This window comes from Nicotiana tabacum, chromosome 6, assembly GCF_000715075.1.
Source record: "Nicotiana tabacum cultivar K326 chromosome 6, ASM71507v2, whole genome shotgun sequence".
NCBI classification, from domain to species: Eukaryota; Viridiplantae; Streptophyta; class Magnoliopsida; order Solanales; family Solanaceae; genus Nicotiana; species Nicotiana tabacum.
This window is the reverse complement of record NC_134085.1, coordinates 211127394-211142120: the sequence shown is the minus strand read 5'-3', so window position 1 is coordinate 211142120 and position 14727 is coordinate 211127394. Positions and strand designations below refer to the sequence as shown.

Here is a 14727-nt window from a genome sequence, read left to right as displayed (position 1 = left end):
TGTTGCAACTGTTCCTCTGCATGCACGCAACAAGGCCAACAGTGCAGCAGTCACTTTATGGGGAATGCCCTTGTACCAAATATGCTTGCATCATTCAAGTGATATCATTTGGGCAATATTAATAACATTAACATGAAGCAAAGTTAAAACAAGACACTTGCATATTCTAGAATTGATTAAGCTTTCTCTCGAGCGTGTCGCAATCTTGCAAGTAACTTTCAAGGCTTCAAGAACAAAGAACAGCATAACGAATGACCAATTTACTGCATTGAGTCATTATATGTCCTTAGTTGTGTTGCACCTTTGTTAAAGAGATTTACTTATAATTCCTACTTAACTTAGTTAGAAGCATTGTGTAGGAAATCTTTTGTAAAACCATAAACCTTGAGTTTGTGTCTTGGCTAGAGTTAGTCAAGTTGTAAGCCTAGTAATAGAGTTATTACAAAAAGACTTGTAATAGAGTTATTACAAGTTAGTGAGGGATTAAAAGGTTAATTCCTAAGTTACAATAGTTTGTAATCTGAAGTTTACTCAGTAGTGAAGTACATATACTACGAGTGTAGATCATAATTTTTAATCTCGTAAGCTGGGAGTTTTCCACGTAAAACTCCATTATTTTATTTGCTTACTGCTCTGTGTATGTTCCGTGGGAACTAATAGAGAACCTGGTTCTCTATATAGTTTGGTGGACCCTTAGTTTCTATCAATTGGTATCAGAGCGGGTTCTTTCTATCAGGCTAACACCTACAAAAGATCCTCATGGCTGCTCCACCAAACTTTGAAAAAGGCCATTCTACCTACAGACCACCGAGGTTCAATGGACAATACTACGGATGGTGGAAGAAAAGTATGCATGATTTTATTATGGCTGAAGATACAGAGCTCTGGGATGTCATCTGCGATGGTCCTTTTGTTCCTATGAAAACCATTGGTGAACCAGCAATGACAGTTCCCAAGACAAGGAAGGAATACAACAATGCTGAACGCAAGGCTATAGAGAAGAACTTTCGAGCAAAAAAGATCCTTGTCTGTGGTATTGGACCAGACGAATACAACAGGATTTTTGCTTGCCAATTTGGGAAGTTCTCCAAATAGCACACGAAGGGACAACTCAAGTCAAGCAGTCGAAGATTGATATGCTAACCACTGAGTATGAACTCTTCAGAATGAAGGATGATGAGTCCATTAAAGACATGCACACTCGCTTCACCTCTATCATCAATGAGCTTCATTTACTGGGATAGATAATTGTAGACATGTGATTTTTGACCCTCCCCAAGATTTTATATATTTTAGCATTTAAATACTTAGTTTAGGTCTAATATAGTTATTTCAACTAATTTTGACTCTTTTACATTTTTTTATCATAATCTTTGAAAATACCAAAAAATAGTTTCATATTTTACATATAATTTAGTTTAATTAATCAGTTTAATTTTTACATTATGTAGTATATTTATCTTATATTAAAAGAAATTTAAATAAGATTTGGACATTTGTTTCTTTTAGCCCAATATTAAGGCCCAATTTCTTTCTTCTCTAACCCATAAGCCCATACCCCCCTAGAAAACCTTTCAGCACTTCATCTACTTCAAGGAAAAACACAGAACCCTAGCCTTCATCTTCCATCTTCAAGACCCAAAAACAACCATCAACGTCACTCCAGAGAAACACGATACACAACCCTTCCACCCCATTGTTCTTTTTTTTTCCAGCAAAAATAACGACCCCTTTTATTTTGAGCAACCAGCAGCAACGACAGAACTTGGAGGACATCGATGACCGCTTCTTCTTCTTCTTGATCTAGACAACAACGGACAAAAGACATACAAGAAAAGGGAGTAGCCTTCTTCAACAGCCACAACCAGCTGGAATAAACCAGCCATCCATCGCCGCTGCACACAGAAACAACCGCGACAACATAGCACAGTAGCGACCCCCACTAGCTTCTTCTTCTTCTTCGAATACCAGCCAGAAAAGATCACTCCTTCAACCATGGCTTCTTCCTCTTCTAGCCTTGAACACCTCTAAACGGATCCCCACTGCTACCCTCGCCCAAAAGACCCCCTGCTTCTTCAACCTTGGGACACAAGGAAGAGAGCGACCTCCTCTCTCCAATTTTCGGCCAGCGTACTTTCCCATTTCCCGTTTCCGTAGACAGAGATCGAGAGGAAATTCTGGACAGAATCTTAGCAAATTTCTCTATTGATTTTTTGATTTCGATTTGAGTTTCGAAGTGACGGAATTCAAATGAGTGAAGGTGCTGAATTCGTGGGTGCTCGTTGAATGTCGTCGGGTTTTGAAGTGTCTGTTTCGATGCTCATTTGGTGGAATACGCTTCTATCCGTCAAGCTTTAGTTACTGCCTTCAAGTGTATTATTTTACAAACATCGAATTGATTGAAACTCCCTCTTCCAGGTCCGATTATTCAGTTCTCCGCTCAACTTATCTTTTTTAAAACTTATGTGTTGTTTGTGTTGAAATGTTTGTTTGATCCATGTTAATAATATTTTGCTTGGTTAATTCTTCTCACATCAATTGGTTTGGATTTACACGAACCAACTTGTGCTGAAATTTTCCATGAAATCTGTGATTGGGTTATGTTAAAAAGGAAGATGGATTTAGGTTGCCTTTAACATCTGAAGCTAGGAAATTTCAATTGATGAATCTGTTACTCTCGTTCAATTGTTTTTGATATAGAGTTTGATATAATTTTGTCGTTCTTTATTCTTACTCTCGTTAATTGGACCGCTAGGAGCATGACTAGGCCGACCACACCTAAGTAGGCAATCTTTAGGATATTTGTTAGTTTCGAGGCAAGAGGTTGTTCTCACACCCCCTTTTTAACAGAACCTCACTAACCCTCTTAAATTATATAAAAGGATTTAGTAAAGCTTGAAAAGGGTTTTCCAATTAGAACGTGATAAAAATTGTGTTCAGAAGGAAATAACTCAAAGTCGCCACCTGACATTGGTTTTGGTGTGCCAGGCCACCGTTTTTAAAAAAATAATTTTTCCTTTTAAAACACTTAGGACTCCAAAATTAAGTCTGTACCAGAGATTCGGGTAAGGGGTTCATTTGACTCGGGGAGAAGGTATTAGGCATTCCCCGAGTCCCATAACTAGTACGGTTGCGTACTCGATCTAGTTGGTTTTTAGAATATATTGAGGTAAAAATAAACACATAAAAGAAAAATAAACACACACGAGGCTCGAGGTTGTTCCCTTAGTTAAATTTATCCGGGGAATGCCCCGAAAGATTTGTATCTATTCTATTCCGGGGTATGCCCCGAAGTATTTGTATTTGGAGGTCGATAGTAGAAATCGTAGTATTTTTATTTTTATTTTATTAGGTGGGGACAGCCTCGAGCCTCGCGTGTGTTTATTTTGCTTTTATGTTTTTATTTTTACCTCAATTCGAATATTCAATAAAAACCACCTAGATCAAGTACGCAACCGTACTAGTTAGGGGACTCGGGGAATGCCTAATACCTTCTCCCCGAGTCAAATGAACCCCTTACCCGAATCTCTGGTACAGACTTAGTTTTGGAATCCTAAGTGTTTTAAAAGGAAAAATTATTTTTTTAAAACGGTGGCCTGGCACACCAAAACCAATGTCAGGTGGCGACTCTGAGTTATTTCCTTCTGAACACAATTTTTGTCACGTTCTAATTGGAAAACCTTTTCAAGCCTTACTAAATCCTTTTATATAATTTAAGAGGGTTAGTGAGGTTCTGTTAAAAAAGGGGTGTGACAATAATTCCAAGGAACAAGCTTGTCAGAAAAATACTCAGTGTATTGCCTGGTTCTTGGGAAAGCAAAGTAAATGCTATCACGGAGGCAAAGGATCTGCAAAAGCTCACTATTGATAAACTCATTGACAATTTAAAAACTTATGAAATGAAGAAGAAGAATAAGGTTCATGAGAGAAGAGAGCCCAAAAGGGAGAAGAACCTGGTCCTCAAGACTGACAACAATGACTCAAGTGGTGAGGATGCTCATATGGCGTACCTGACAAAGAGATTTCAGAAAATGGTTCGCAGAAATGGAGGTATTCCAAAAAGGGGCAGCTCTAGCAAGCCAAGAGGCTATGACTTATGTCATAAATACGGGAATCCAGGATATTTCATTCAGGATTGTCCTCTCCACAAGCAACAAAAGTACAAACACAACACATACAAAGCAGCCAAGAGGAACCCGGTTCCTGACAAAAGATTCAAGAGAAAAGATGTCACTGACAATGTTGTGAAACAAGCTCTTGCTGCATTGGGAGACTCTTCAAGCGAATCTAGAGAAGATGATGAGCAAGATTATAGCTCTATGATGGTAGTAGAAAGTGAAGCAGCTGAGTATGACTCTATTTTTGCCCTAATGGGAAAATCTGACGAGGATGAGGAAGATGAGGTAAACTTTCTGGACGTTCAAAGAAATTTGAAGCCCTATTCTTAAAAGAAGCTTATATCCTTAGCTAATATTCTAACTGATACATATCACAATCTCATTAATGATAAGAATATGCTAACTGTGGAACTAGGAGAAGTAGAAATTGAGAGAGATGATCTACTGGTTGTTGTGGTCGATCTAAAAGAGACCATTGATGGTTTAAAAAAGGAAAAATATGCTTTAGCTGAAAAGGTTGAAAACATAGAGCATGAGAGAGATGACTTATTAGTAGTAGTTGTGGACCTAAAGGAAACAATTGTGGAACTAAAAAGGGAAGGTAGTCATGAGATCACTCAAAAGGGAAAAGAAGTTGCAAACGAGGTACACCTTAGGCTTGAAAATGAGCTAAAATCATTGAAATCTAGTTTGTGTGCTGAACTTGATAGAAACAAACAACTTCAAGAAGATCTAGGCAGAGTTAAGAATGGCCTATAAAAATCTCTTAAGTGGAATTGGTCCTCTGATACAATCACTACTATGCATAAGAACAATAGGGGAAACAGGCAGGGAATCAGGAATTAAGGGAAAAGACTCCTTACAACCCTCATAGCAAGTACGTTAGTGTCCCTGATAACTGGCTTTGCACTCATTGTGGTAACACTGGGCATTTTAAAGAAACATGTAAAGCTAGATTTCAGTGCCAACAAAAAAATAAAGTTTTTGCTGAAAAAGTAAGTACTGCTAAAGAACCTGGTCCCTCATATAAAAAACGTGTGATGCCTGCTTGGACAAAAAGAACCTTGATTCACCCTTTTTCTCACTACAATGGACACAAACCTATTTGGGTTCCTAAGTCTAATACTTAATTTCCTTGTGCATGGAGCAACCAAAGATGGTATATGGATAGTGGATGTTCTAAGCATATGACTGGAAGCACTAATGATTTTCTTTCACTCAAAGCCTTGCAAGGAGGTAGTGTGTCCTTTGGTAATGGCAAAAACGGATACATTTTGGGAGTAGGAAGAATTGGGAAATCTCCCACTCACTCAATCGAAAATGTGTATTATGTGAGCTACTTGAAGTATAGCTTACTAAGTGTTTCTCAAATCCGTGACAAAGAAAAACAAGGTGGAATTTATGTTAAAAATTTGCACATTCACAAACCTCGTGATTGGTGAAGTGGTCCTGATGGCAAAAGGATACAAAAACATTTATGTTGCTTATTTTGAGTTCTTGCACAATAGGGATCTCACGTGTCTGAGTGCTGTAGATGATGATGCTGAACTGTGGCACAGAAGGTTGGGACATGCAAGTTTTACGTTGCTGAACAAATTTGTCAAGAAGGACCTGATTCGTAGGCTACCTAAGTCAATCTTCAAAGATCACAAGGTGTGGGATACATGTGTAAAAGAAAAGCAAATCAGGTCCTCCTTCAAACCCAAAAAGGAAGTAAGAACCTCAAGGCCACTTGATCTCCTCCATAAGGATCTATATGGACCTATGAGAGTGCCAAGTAGAAGAGGAAAGAAATACATTTTCATTATAGTAGATGACTACTCCAGATTCACATGGACCTTGTTCCTCAAAACCAAAGATGAGATTTTCCTGGTGTTTGCTGCTTTTGTAAAGAAGATCCAAGTAAAGACGAGTCATAATGTTGTGAGTATAAGATCTGATCATGGCACAAAGTTCGACAATGCAAAGTTCAACGAATTCTATGCTGAAAATAGTATGTCATAATTTTTCAGCTCCAAGAACACCCCAAGAAAATAGTGTTGTAGAGAGAAAAAATAGAACTCTTGAAGACATGGTTAGGACAATGTTGATGACAGTGGATTGCAAAAAGTTTTTGTGCAAAGTTAGTTAACACTGCATGCTACTTGGTGAACATGTTCATGATTAGGTCCTTCCTAGACAAAACCCTGTATGAACTACTGAACGGGAGAAAACCCAAGCTAACACACTTAAGGACATTTGGCTGCAAATGTTCTGTCCTCAATAATGGTAAGGAAGCACTAGAAAAATTTGATGCCAAAGTGATGAAGGAAAATTTCTTGGCTATTCATTACAAAGAAAAGCTTACAAGGTGTACAACAAATGAACTCAATATGTTGAGGAAAACATACATGTGATCGTTGATGAATCACACCACCTATTTGGAAGAGATTCACACGATAAGGCTGATCAAGATGGAGACCTATCAAATGTTCCTGGTGAAGTTATTGATATGGCAAATAGAAAGGCTGACATGATAAGTCTGGTCAAAGAATCAAATAATAATGGTGCAGCTGAATCTCCAGTTGATGTAGAGGAACCTGGTACCTGAATCATAATAACTAAAGTAGAGAATAGAGTTGTTGATGTTGTGCAAGGAACCTAGATGCTGATCTGAGAAGTAAAACTCATGTTAATAATGAATCACATTTAGAAGAACCTGGATCTTCTCACAATGAGATTCAGGTGTCTAACTAGAAGCATAAGAGTTCACATCCTCTTCAGAATGTGATCACTCCTCTTGCCTCGGGGATTCAAACTAGGTCAAAGTTAACAAACTCACTTGCCTTCTCAACCTTTCTTTCTCAAATTGAGTCAAAAAATATCAAAAAAGCATTGAAAGATGCCGACTGGATTACTACTATACTAGATGAACTTCATCAATTTGAGAGGAATATCGTATGGCATCTGGTTCCTTGACCTGCTGACAGAACTATTATAGGAACTAAGTGGGTGTTCAAAAATAAACTAGATGAGTTTGGCAACACAAGAAAGAAAAGACAAGGTTAGTAGTTCAAGGCTACAATCAAGAAGAAGGGATCGACTATGACAAAACTTTTGCTCCAACTGCTCGAATAGAAGCCATCAGAATCCTCATTGCCTTTGCATCTCATATGGAATTCAAATTATTCCAAATGGATGTCAAAAGTGCATTTCTAAATGTATATCTAAAATAAGAAGTCTTCGTCAAACAACCACCTGGCTTTGAATGTCATAAGCATTCTAAGCATGTATTCAAACCTGACAAGGCTTTATATGGGCTAAAGCAAGCTCCTCGTGCATGGTATGAAAGGTTGTCCAAATTCCTCCTTGAAAATGGATTTACAACAAGAAAAATTGACAACACCTTATTTCTAAAGAAACAGGGGAGGAACATGCTCATTGTGCAAGTCTATATTGACGACATCATCTTTGGTGCAACAAATTATTCCCTGTGTGAAGAGTTTGCAAAGCTTATGGGAAGTGAGTTCGAGATGCGCATGATGGGGGAATTGAATTTCTTCATAAGTCTGCAAGTTAAGCAAACTCCAAAGGGCATAATGATAAGTCAGCAAAAGCACATGAAAAAGCTTCTAAAGAGATTTGATATGGAAAGTTCAAAAATCATTAATACTCCTATTGCCACTGCCACTCGTCTAGACATAGATGAACCTAGTTTTCCTGTTAACGAGACCATGTATAGAGGTATCATTGGGTCACTCTTGTATTTCACAACAAGCAGACCAGACCTCGATTTCAGTGTGGGTCTATATGCTAGATTTCAATCTAATCCAAGGAATCTCATATGAAGGCTGCCAAGAGAATCCTGAGGTATCTCAAAGGAACACAAGACCTGGTTCTCTACTATCTCCAGGAGACAATTTTGACTTGATTAGGTATGCTGACGCTGATTATGCTGGTTACCTAGGGGATAGAAAAAGTGCTTCAGGCATGGCACACTTTCTGGGATCGTGTCTAATTTCATGGGGTACAAGAAAACAAAACTCACTGGCTCTTTCAACTACAGAAGCTGAGTATGTGGCAGCTGCCTCTCGTTGTGCTCAATTGCCATGGATCAAGTAGAAGCTAGAAGATTTTGGTGTGTTCTCTGATTGTGTGCCATTACTATGTGACAACACCAGTGCTCTCAACATGGCAAAGAATCGAGTTCAGCATAAGAGAACAAAGTATATTGATGTGCGACATCATTTTCTCAGAGATAATGTTGAGAAAGGGCTTATCTGCATGAATTTTTGCAGCACAGAAGATCAAACTGCAGATATCTTTACAGAAGCACTGGGCAGAGAGCATTTTGAAAAGAATCATTTGGCACTGGGGTTGATAAAATCAAGTTGAGGACCTGGTCCCATGATGATTGGCTATGAAAGAAACGAACAGGTAAAATAGCTAAAAGTGTTTTTTGGCACGTTCTAACTCATTTCTATACCGTTACAGGTAGACACGCATGACAATTATAGAGCAAAGAAGAAGCTAATGGTGTTGCATTTTGGTAAAAGGATGAGACGCACATTTACAAAAGTAGTCAGGGAACCTGATTCCCTTGACACAGGTTAGTAGTTCCTTTGTACTCTCATGCATAACTTTTTAAACAGCTGAGAAAGTACCACGTCATTACAATGTCAGTTTCTCCTTTTTCCCTTGTTATAAAACCCAAAGTTTATGTTTAAGTTTCAATGATGACAATATTATCATATGCTATATTTTCAGGACAAACAAAAAGGAAAGAATGAAGATGCTTAGCAAGATTACTGCTGGATTCAAAATAAGGAAAGAATGAAGAATCAGTTACTGCATTAATGATCAATCAAGAAGTAGATTGGCTCGTCCTCAATCAAGGGAACGTAAATTGCCAATGAAGAATCAGTTACTGCATTAATGATCAATCAAGAAGCAAATATACTCATCCTCAATTAAGGGAACACAGATTGCCAATCATGGTCACTCCAGTTTTGAAGATCGCGCTGGCAAATTAATCTTTCCTTGAATTCAGCTGTGACAAGGAAGGTCACATTCGAATCTGGGCTAGTCAAAGAGCAAGATTCGAAGAGGCACCCCTTGGGTCAAATCCCTTAATTAAAGATCTTGTGCCTCCAATTTTGAAAAGGACTCAACGGCTCTTTTCTCTTCTATAAAAAGGTTGCTCTCTCAAGAAGAAAACCATGCAACTACACAAACCGTATTCCATATCTGTCTAATTCTTAGTTCAAACACTATAATTCTAAGTTATCAGTGTCTTAAAAGATAGAGAGATCTTAAGTACAAAAGAAAGTTGTGTCAAACTCAAGTGCTGATATTGTACGTTGATGGTAAACACAAAAACCATCAATATTGTAACTTTGTTCAAAGATCTTAAGGTAACCCTTGTGACCCAAGGGAAACTGGATGTAAGTACCACAACGGTACCGAACCAGTATAAATCGTGTGTGTCCTACCCATTCTTTTTACTGCTTTCACTCCCTCTGTCTTGAAGTCAGTCAACTAATACTTATATTAGTCGACCAATTTTAATTAGTAAACAATCCACTCCCCTCTTGTACTTTCAATTGGTATTAGAGCAAGGCTCACAATCTTTGCTTTACCGCTAGTGAGAAAAAGATCAATGGGATCCAACACTGTTGCCGGTGCTCTCTCAAGAAGGAACCTCTCAGGTTCGACCTCCTTACTTCAATGGTCAACATTTTTCTCATTGGAAAGTTCACATGGAAACATATACCATGTCATATGACATCAAAGTATGGCATGTGATAAAAAAGAAAAACCTTCCAATTCCTCCAAAGAAGGATGAAAATGGTCAAGTCATCACATCAACTAATCCTTTGGATTTAGATGATTACACTGATGAACAAGCAGTTGTTATCACCGTCAATGAAAAAGCAAAAAATCTACTATACAATGCTATCAGTAGAGAAGAATATGAAAAAATATTCAGTTGTGAGACTGCAAAAGAAATGTGGGATAAACTAGAAGTCACTTATGAAGGAACCAACAAGGTGAAAGAGACTAGAATAAATCTCCTGGTTCGGGAATATGAATTATTTCAAATGAAGGATGGAGAATCTGTTGAAGAAATGTTTTCTAGGTTCAGCAAAATCCTTGGAGACCTCAAATCATTTGGAAGACCTATTAAAAGTGGCGAACAGGTTAGAAAGATCCTCAGAAGCCTACCTACAATCTGGAAATCAAAGGTCATAGCTTTGGAATGTCAAGATCTGGACAAAATCTCCTATGATGATCTCAGAGGTGACTTGATTGCTTTTGAGAAAACTCATCTTGACAAACAAATTCAAGAGAAGAAGAAAACTATTGCTTTCAAGTCAACTATGGCTGAACCAGAAAATGAAGATGAAGTAGAAGGAGGAGAACAAGATGAAAAAATTGCAATGCTCTCGCAAGTTGTGACCAACGTGATGAGAAGAAACAGAAACTACAGAAGAGGTAAGTCAAATTTCAGAAAAGGAAGGGCGAGCAATGAAATAGATAAAAATGATGGAAGATGTTACAAATGTGGAAAGTTCGAACACGTTCAAGCTGACTATCCTGAATTAAAAAGGAAGCTTAGTAGAAATGTTCAAAAGAAGAAAGCTTTTGGAGCATTGAGTGATGAGGAGGAATCTGATCACGAGAAAATTGCCAACATGTGCTTTATGGCTCTAAGCAATGATGAAGAATCAGAGGAACTTGGTCGAGTGGTAGATAGCAACGATGAAGAAGATGATTCAAGAAGACCTCGTTCACCGTTGGATGAATGAACTAGTGAGGTACGTACTCCTTTATGTCCAGATTGTTATAAACTTCAAGAATTTTTTGATATTGCTCTTGTAGATGTAGAAATAGTAGTAAATGAACTCAAAAAAGTCAAGAGATAAAGAGAAAGAGAGAAGAAGGATTGGGCCCTGAAACATAAGTATGCAAAATCAGGCTTTGATTGAATGGTCTTCAAAGAAGCTCAAGTTCTAGTTCAGTCAAGACTGCTCAGAACATTCCTGTTAGAAAGAAAATAGCATGTTCCTTTTGTGGTAAAAATGGTCATAGCACTAACAATTGCAGGAATAGAATTAGAGCTGAAAATAATTCTGGAAACTTCAACAGTTCATCTTGCTCCTACTGTGGTAAAAGAGGTCACACCTCAAACCATTGCAGGTTCAAAAACAACAGGAGATGGATTTGGAGACCAAAATCTTTAAATCAAACTAACTCTCAAAAATCTAACTGTTCAGGACCCAAGCAGGCTTGGGTACCTAAAAATAAGTACTCTTGTTTTGCAGGAACATCACAAGAAGAATCAAAAAGGGAAAAAATGATATCTTGACAGCGCGTGTTCCAGATATATGATGGGTGACAAACAATTGTTCAAATCAGTCACCAAGCTAGATAGAGGAATAGTTACCTTTGGTGACAAATCCAAAGGAATGTTATTGGTGTTGGAAAGGTTCCTTTAAGCTCTACATGTGATATGGATGAAATTACCTAGTAGATGAACTCGGATACAATCTTCTCAGCATCAGTCAACTATGTGACAATCATTATGAGGTTCGTTTTAAGAAACATGGCTGGTTCATAGAAGACGAATCAGGTAACATCATTCTCTCTGGTAATAGGGACAGAAATGTCTATACTATCAAAAACTTGGATAACTTTGGTGATCAAATTTGTCTTACATCTACAATTGAAGATCCCTGGGTTTGGCATAGGAAACTTGGGCATGCTAGCATGCACACCATTCAAAAACTTTCAAAACATGACCTTGTTATTGGTCTTCCAAAACTGGATTTTTCAAAAGATCACATCTGTGATGCATGGCAACTAGGAAAACAAACTCGTTCCTTTTTCAAAGTCAAAAACATTGTTTCTACCTCTAAAACTCTTCAATTGCTGCATATGGATTTATTTGGCCCTACTAGAACTGCTAGTATAGGAGAAAAGAAATATGCTTTTGTTATTGTAGATGATTTCTCTAGATTTACATGGGTTATATTTTTTAGTCATAAAGATGACACCTTAAAGAATTTTGAAGTTTTCTGTAAGAAGGTTCAACGTGAGAAGAGTTACTACATCTCTACTATCAGAAGTGATCGTGGAGGAGAGTTTGAAAGCAGAGCGTTTGAAAATTTCTACAATGATCAAGGAATCTCCCATAATTTCTCTTCACCAAGATCTCCTCAACAGAATGGTTTAGTAGAATAGAAAACAGAACCTTACAGGATATGGCAAGAACCATGATAGTGGAAAATTCTTTACCTCATCATTTTTAGGCAGAAGCGGTAAGTACAACATGTCATATCATTAACAGGTGTCTCATTCGCCCTATACTCAAAAAGACTCCCTATGAACTGTGGAATGGTAAGAAACCAAACATCAGCTACTTCTACCCTTTCAGATGCAAATGCTGTGTTCATAACAACGGTAAAGATAATCTGGGTAAGTTTGATCCGAAGAATGATGAAGGTATATTTCTTGGTTACTCTCCCTCAAGTAGAGCTTACGGAGTTTATAATAAGAGAACCTTATGTATTGAAGAATCTATTCATGTTATTTTTATTGATACTAACCCTCGCCAATAGAATGAACATGTTGCTGAAGACGAAGAAATTTCTTGTGCTCCAAAATCTGTTATTATAAGTAAAGATCATCAAGATGAGTCAGCTAACCTACAGACTCAATTAGCTGAAGTTCATCCACAAGATCTTAACTTATCTCAACCAGTTCAGTCGACTAACACTTAAAAGATCTCTACAACAAATACTCCAAATGAATAGAAGAACGAAATAGGATACCCTCACAAATCCATTATAGGAGATCCACAGGAAGGAATAACTACAAGGAGATCACAAAAGAACAAGTCTCATGTAGCTCTCATTTCTCAAATTGAGCCCAAGAAGGTTGATGAAGCTCTAAAAGATTCTCATTGGATCAATGCTATGAAAGAAGAATTAGATCAATTTGAGAAAAACAAAGTCTGGGAATTAGTTCCAAAACCTCAAAACTCCTCTGTTGTTGGGACTAAATGAGTTTTCAAAAATAAATTGGATGAATCAGGCCAAGTCGTTCGAAATAAAGCAAGACTGGTGGCTCAAGGTTACTCTCAACAAGAAGGAATCGATTATGATGAGACCTTTGCACCTGTGGAAAGACTTGAATCCATCCGAATCTTACTTGCGTTTGCTGCTCACAAAGGATTCAAACTGTATCAAATGGATGTCAAAAGTGCGTTCCTAAATGGTTATATATCTGAAGAAGTATACGTGAAGTAACCTCCTGAGTTTGCAAATGCCAACTTTCCAAACCCTGTATACAAACTGACTAAAGCCCTGTATGATCTCAAACAAGCTCGGCGAGCATGGTATGAAAGTTTAAGTTCTTTTCTTCTTTATCAAGGTTTCAAACGAGGTAACATAGATACAACTCTTTTCATTAAGCAACCAAATTCTGGTAATCGCATTACTCAAATTTACGTTGATGACATTATCTTTGGTAGCCCTAACACTGTTCTTTGTGAAGAATTTGCTCTTTCCATGAAAGGTGAATTTGAAATGAGCATGATGGGAGAATTAACCTTCTTCCTTGGACTTCAAATCAAGCAGTCTCCTAAAGGCATTTTCATTATCCAAACTAAGTACACCAAGGAGCTTATCAAAAAGTTAGGAATGGAAAATGCTAAGGCTATTGGCTCTCATATGAGTCCAATTACCGTGCTAGATGATGACAACAATGGAAAAATGATTGATAAAATCATGTATAGAGGAATAATTGGATCTCTACTCTATTTAACTGCTAGTCGACCATATATTATGTTTAGTGTATGTAAATTTGCTAGATTTCAGTCAGCTCCTAAGGAATCCCATTTGACTGCGGTTAAACGCATTATTAGATATTTAATTGGTACTACTGAATTCGGCATATGGTATGATCATACTAACAATTTCTCCTTGAGAGGCTTTTCAGATGCTGATTTTGTAGGAGACAAAACTGACAGGAAAAGTACCAATAGGACATGTCAATTGCTGGGAAATGTCTTAGTATCTTGGCATAATAAGAAACAAAATTGTGTTGCTTTTTTAACAACTGAGGTAGAATACCTAGCTGTTGGAAGTTGTTGTACACAAGTCTTATGGATCACGCATCAACTCGTTGATTATGATTTATGTCTTACTGCCACTCCTATTTTTTGCAACAACACCAATGCTATCTGCTTATCTAAAAAATTTGTGCATCATTCTAGAGCAAAGTATATAGAAATTAAACATCATTTTATTCGTGATCATTTTGCAAAAGGTAATATTACATTAGAGTTCATTAGCACCGATTCTCAACTTGCTGATATTTTTACTAAGCCTTTTTTAGACGAAAGATTTTGTGTCCTTCGGAAAAAAATTGGCATTTTGCCAAATTTGTAAACCAATTGCTTTTTAAAATGGTTAAATTATTTTACAAGCTTTCAGTATATTTTATTTCCTTAATTATCCGTGTACTAATTAATTTTACTGTGGAGGTATAATTATTAATTATAGTCATTCAGAACCATCACCTTCGCCTCTGCTTGACCCTTCCAGTAACCAAGACTCCCTTTCAC

General features: G+C 37.4%; 1 long non-coding RNA gene across 1 annotated transcript; it reads left to right on the top strand.

The window, feature by feature from the left end:
- The first annotated feature begins 1557 nt into the window (after positions 1 to 1557).
- On the top strand, positions 1558 to 9534 carry LOC142182346 (uncharacterized). Its single transcript, XR_012711167.1, has 3 exons — positions 1558 to 2418; positions 8592 to 8706; positions 8865 to 9534. It is a non-coding gene; the product is annotated as an uncharacterized LOC142182346 (long non-coding RNA).
- The last annotated feature ends 5193 nt before the right edge of the window (positions 9535 to 14727 follow it).